This window comes from Cervus canadensis, chromosome 3, assembly GCF_019320065.1.
Source record: "Cervus canadensis isolate Bull #8, Minnesota chromosome 3, ASM1932006v1, whole genome shotgun sequence".
NCBI classification, from domain to species: domain Eukaryota; kingdom Metazoa; phylum Chordata; class Mammalia; order Artiodactyla; family Cervidae; genus Cervus; species Cervus canadensis.
In genome coordinates this window covers 19,932,895-19,939,055 of record NC_057388.1, presented here as the reverse complement: position 1 = coordinate 19,939,055, position 6,161 = coordinate 19,932,895, and the positions used below count along the sequence as shown (strand labels likewise).

Below are 6,161 nucleotides of genomic sequence, written 5' to 3'. Positions count from 1 at the left end.
CAGTCTTTCAATATTTCCCAGAGTTTGCTCAAACTCATATCCATCGAGTCAATGGTGCCCTCCAACCATCTCATCCTCTGTCACCCCCTTCTGCCCTCAGTCTTTCCCAGCATCAGGATCTTTTCCAATGAGTCGGCTCGTTGCATCAGGTGGCAAAATTATTGGAGCTTCAGCTTCAGCATCAGTCCTTCCAATGAATATTCAGGGTTGGTTTCTTCAGGGTTGACTGGTTTGATCTTGCAGTCCAAGGGACTCTCAAGAGTCTCCTGCAGCACACAGTTTGAAAGCATCAACTCTTTGGGGTTCAGCCTTCTATGGGGTCCAACTCTGAACGTTTGTACATGACTGCTGGCAAAGCCATAGCTTTGACTATGTGGATCTTTGTCGGCAAAGTGAGGTCTCTACTTTTTAATATGCTGCCTAGGTTTCTCATAGCTTTTTTCCCAAGGAGCATTTTAATTTCTTGACTGTATTTTAATTTCATGGCTGTAGTCACCACCTGCAGTGATTACAAATATTAACTCCTTTAAATCTTTATAATAATTCCATGAGATACTATTGTTATCCTCATTTTATTTGTAAGGAAACAAAGGCACTTGGGCCCTTTTGTACTCCTCTATTAGTGTCATGCTTTTCTATTATTGATTTCCACCAAAAGCAATATCTAAATGCTCCACAGGCTCTGATATTTTTTTCTACCCACACCTCTCTGCACCACTGATTTCACTCCACTGTCTTCAGTTGCTGTCTTTTACTTTAATTTGTTTACTAACTTTTAAAAATTCTACAAGTACAGTATTAAGGTCCAAAATGATGATTTCATGTTTTCTTTGGCCCTTAAGTTCATTTATTGTCTATCCAAGTTTTCCTGTTTCTCTTCCAGTTGGCTCTCTGTGGAAGCTGAATTTCCTCTCAAGCTACCAAGCTCCTTATTTGTGATTTTTTTTTTTTTTTTGCTGCTTTTGATGTCATTGCTGTTGGCTTCTGAGACTGAGTCATGCTAAGTGGAAACAGCTTGTATAGGATCTCTCTGAAAAGATGAAAGGATATGGGTTCCCTGTCCCTTTAGCAGTTGCCTACTGTCCTTGATCCCTAGCCTAACCTAGCTGGAGACCTACTTGCCAGGTCCCTATGTTCCTTCCACTATCCAGTCTTGACAATGGGGAACCTAGACTTTTTCATGCAGGGCCGATATACATCAAAGTTGTGTGTATGAGACAGAGGGTTCATTGGGTTTGGTGTCCTCAAATCTTTCAGCATCTACTTCTGCTTTTAATATATTTAGATCCTAATACTGGAGCTTCTCAGACTTCCCAGGTCATGCTAGAGGTAAAGAACCTGCCTGCCAATGTAGGATACATAAGAGACATGGGTTCAGTCCCTGGATTGGGAAGATCTCCTGGAGGAGGGCATGGCAACCCACTCTAGTATTCTTGCCTCAGAGATTCCCATGGACAGAGGATCCTGGCAGGATACAGTTCATAGGGTCGCACAGAGTTGGACACGACTGAAGTGACTTAGCACACACAGACATCGGGACTTCTCATAGACCATGGTCTCTAGACTTTTCTCTATAAAGTGAAAAAGCCCAAATCCTCGATATCCACACCGTTGATTTCTAGGATGATCATGCTTTTCAGGTTGACTAGGTCCACCTAGTTCAGTAGTGGTAGACAATCAGATATGGGAGAACAGAAAACACATTCAGAACAGGCTGCCATATTTCCATAATCCTTCTTCTCTTTTTAATACATCTTAGAAGACACATCATAAATATGTATTTGTAATATTATGAATCCAGAAGACCACAATACCAATAAAAACTAGAAAGTGGTAAGAGAGGGGGAAGTAAAAGAGCACTAATTTCCTTCTTTTGCATGAGAGAGAATCAATAAATATAAAGTCACTCATGATATTGATAATTAAAGAAATATAACATAGAATACAAATTTTAAGTGTAAAGGAAAACACTACCAGAATTAAAAACCAAATGTGAATATTCAAATGTCTGAATAAAAGTTGAAAAACAAATTTTTCAGGAAATATTTATCAATCATTATTCCCTGGTATGGTACTAGTACTCAAGGGAAGTAGGAGTTATACTGGCTCTACTAGTCATAAGCAATTATTACGGATTTGAATTTGACTTTTTCTTCTTCTTTTTTTTTTTTAATCATGCCCCTGCCAACACTGTCATTCCTAGACTTAACTGAATATCATATTCCCAACACAGTATTTTCATTTTTTGGCTATGATGAATTAACGGACTTTACAATAAAAGAAAGAAAATGGAGTGGTAAGATAAAGGAAGAGACACAGTAGCAAATTAGGCTTAAATAAGGATATAAGCTCTCATGTTTTAAAGCCGCTAATAGTTTGAATTGCAGCTGCTGAAACTATAACCTAAGCAAATCAGAGTAGTATATGCCCTCTGTGATATTTAATTTAATTGGATTATTTCATATGGCAATTGTACACATGAATATAAGAATATAAGGATGTATAGGAATACAAGGAGCACTACACTAGATATGTCAGCCATAAGAAAGTTCTCTTCAAGAGAAACAGGACAAGGAGCACTTTCCACAATCCTCTCTCAGAGATCAACCTAGTCATGTGACCCTGACCTTCCCACGCAGTTTGGATGAGGAGTGAGTACTTGGCACAAAAGAAGCCAACCCACAGGCAAGCTCGCTAACCATGATGAGGTCTGAAGCAAACAAACAACAACAACAACAAAAATGAGAATGGTGACTGCCTAAATCAATCAGAATGCTTATTTCAGGAAAGTGTTAGCCCTATAACACTAGTAGAAATAGAAGTAGGAAAATCCCTTTATATCCCTTGCATATAAAGGGATTATTATGAAGGTATGATAGGTTAAGGCTGAAAATCCCTTTTTATTTAATTATATAGGCTTTGGAACCCTAAAGTGAAGAGTCACAAACTTCTGAAATCTGAGAATTGCCTTAAATGCTGAATGACCGTCTGTAAGCTCCTTCCATATTATAGTTCTTGTATTTCGGTAACTAGATTTCTTTATCCAGTGTTAATAAAGTTTCTCCATTATTTGAAGAAAATGAACCTCTGTTTCATTCAATCTAAATTAGTATAAAATGTTAAAACAGTAACAAGGAAGTAGAAAAAAGAACTTCCCTGGTGGTCCAGCAGTTAGGAATCTGCCTGCCAATGCAGGGGGCATGGGTTTGATCCCTGGTGCAGTAAGATTCCACACGCGATGGAGCAACTAACCTCGTACATCACAACTACTGAGCTTGTGCTCTGCAACAAGAGAAGCCACTGCAGTGAGAAGCCTGTGCACTACCACAAAGGGTGTCGCCCACTTGTCACAACTAGAGAAAGCCTGCACACAGCAATGAAGCCCCGTGCAATCAACAATGGATAAACACATAAACATTAAAAACAGAAAAGGAATTATAAAAATGGACATAAATAGAGTAAAAATGTAAGTGGGTTAACCACTTGAATCAGAGGTAATAGTTCACAAAAACTAAACTGAGTTGAGTCCTTATGCACAGTTAGTAATGACTTAACTGGGTTAGGTGAAATGTGGACACACATGATGTTTTAAAATTCAGCCTCCAATAATGTAGTATAGCCAAAATCAGCCAAAATCAGTAAGAGGAAGAGTGTATGGCATAAAGATATAAGGAATTGGCAATAGCTACTTTGAGCAAAATCAGTGGATTCTTAAATGCTCAAGAAGCAGAATCGCACATGAAAAGGTGCTGCAAAATAGTAGCTACTGCCCTAAGTCAAAGACCAAATTTCTCTTCCCTGTTGTTGCTTTCATGCAGGATCAGTCATGTCCAACCCTTTGTGACCCCATGGACTGTAGCCTGCCAGGCTCCTCTGTCCATGGGATTTCCCAGGCAAGAATATTGGAGTGGGTTACCATCTCCTCTTCCAGGGGGTCTTCCTGGCCCAGGGATTAAACCCACTTCTCTTGCAACTCCTGCATTAGCAGGAGGGTTCTTTACCAGTTGAGCCACGAGGGAAGCCCAAAAAGAAGCTAGTCCTAGCAGAGAATGGTTGTTGGGTACATGTGAAACCAAGCAGGACCCTGCAGGGCCCTTCAAGGTACAAAAACTCCTCTTTGTCTCCTGTCTTTGGTGTGTAAGGGGAAAAAAGGCGGGGGTGGGGGGTGTTTAGGCTCCTAGGCCTCCTCAAAGTCTTCTAAAGAATAGACTCACGCAGTTAGTGATTAGGGAAACAGTACAGGACTCCTAGTTCTTCCATATGAAAAGAGATAATAATCTGATGAATATCTTTGAGTTGTTCTACAGAAACCAAGACCCCCATTCAGGTGGAGCATGGTGACCGCATGCTGACCACAAGCTTGCAGACCCCAGACTGGTTGGAATCAGAAGGTTGAGATTCCAGAAATATCACCCTGTTACCTCACCACCAGCCAATCAGAAGTGCTATGAGCTGATCACATATCCTGAGACTTTCTCCCCTAACATTGTCCTTAAAAACCCTTGCCTGAAAGCCATCCAAGGAGTTCTGATCATTTGAGCATGAGCTGCCTGCTCTCCTTGCTAAGTCCTTGCAACAAATCTTTCTCAGCTCCAAACACCAGTGTTTCAGTTTGACCTCACTGTGCATCAGGGACATGAGAACTTGGGTTCAATAACACACTAAGCAGTCATTGGTTTGTTTTTGTTTTTGTTTTTTGAGCATACAAGTTGTCTCTTGTGATGCTTTTGAATTGTGGTACTGGAGAAGACTCTTGAGAATCCCTTGGAGAGCAAGGAGATCAAATCAGTCAATCCTAAAAGAAATCAACTCTGAATATCCACTGAAAGGCCTGATGCTGAAGCTGAAGCTCCAATAATTTGGCCACCTGATGCAAAGAGCCAACTCATTATAAAAGACCCTGATGCTGGGAAAGATTGAGGGCAGGAGAAGGGGGTGACAGAAGATGAGATGGTTGGATGGCATCAGTGACTCAATGGACATGAGTTTGAGCAAACTTCAGGAGAAAATGAAGGAAAAGGATGCCTGGTGTTCTGCAGTTCATGGGTTCTCAGAGAGTCATACAAGGCTTAATGATTGAACAACAAAAACACATATACACACAAAATAGTTATCAATATGAGCAAAATGTTTCTAAACATATCAAAAAGAAGTAATGAGAAATTTTAATTCAAAGAGAAATGAAACATTTTACAAGTACTGCTGACCCCAGCTTCAATCCCTTGGTTGGGAACATCCCCTGGAGAAGGAAATACCAACCCATTCCAGTATTCTTGCCTGGAGAATTCCATGGACAGAGGAGCCTGGTGGGCTGTAGTTCACGTGATCACAAAGAGTCAGACACGACTGAGCAACTAACACTTTCACTTCATGTTTCAAAATGCATTTCACATTTCTTTCTCCTCTCTTTTCCCTCTCTTTGAATATGTGTATAGATGAAGGTAATGATGGTTTAAAAAAATGGATTAGCAAAAGAAAACATTTCCCAATTAATCCATTATCTAGTTTTGACTATTGCTGGGGAGACAGGAAAAGAAAGAGAGGGAGAGGAGGAGATAGAAAGAAGAGGGCAAGGAGAACACTCAATACTTTCCTAGGTGGATAAAATATTCACAGGATTAGGGGGCTTTTTATCTTTGACTATACGGACGTTTGTCAGCAAAGTAATGTCTCTGCTTTTTAATAGGCTGTCTAGGTTTGTCATAGCTTTTCTTCCAAAAATCAAGCATCTTTTAGTTTCATGGCTGCAGTCACAATCTGCAGTGATTTTGGAGTCCAAGAAAATAAAGTCTGTCACTATTTCCATTGTTTCAGTGAAATTATACAACAAAGGTCTGTATAGTCAAAGCTGTGGTTTTTTCCGTAGTTAAGTATGGATGTGAGAGTTGGACTGTAAAGAAGGGTGAACATCAAAGAATTGATGCTTTTGAACTGTGGTGTTGGAGAAGACTCTTGAGAGTCCCTTGGACTACAAGGAGATCAAACCAATCAATCTTAAAGGAAATCAATCCTGAATATTCATTGGAAGGACTGATGCTAAATCTGAAGCTCCAAAACTTTGGCCCTCTGATGTGAACAGCCAACTCACTGGAAAAGACCCTGATGCTGGAAAAGATTGAAAGTAGGAGGAGAAGGGGATGACAGAGGATGAGATGGTTGGA

At 40.2% G+C, this 6,161-nt stretch overlaps 1 long non-coding RNA gene across 1 annotated transcript; it reads left to right on the top strand.

The window, feature by feature from the left end:
- Nucleotides 1-217: 217 nt before the first annotated feature.
- LOC122437751 lies at nt 218-5,753 on the top strand. The gene is made up of 3 exons (XR_006268391.1): nt 218-373; nt 1,218-1,233; nt 5,660-5,753. It is a non-coding gene; the product is annotated as an uncharacterized LOC122437751 (long non-coding RNA).
- The last annotated feature ends 408 nt before the right edge of the window (nt 5,754-6,161 follow it).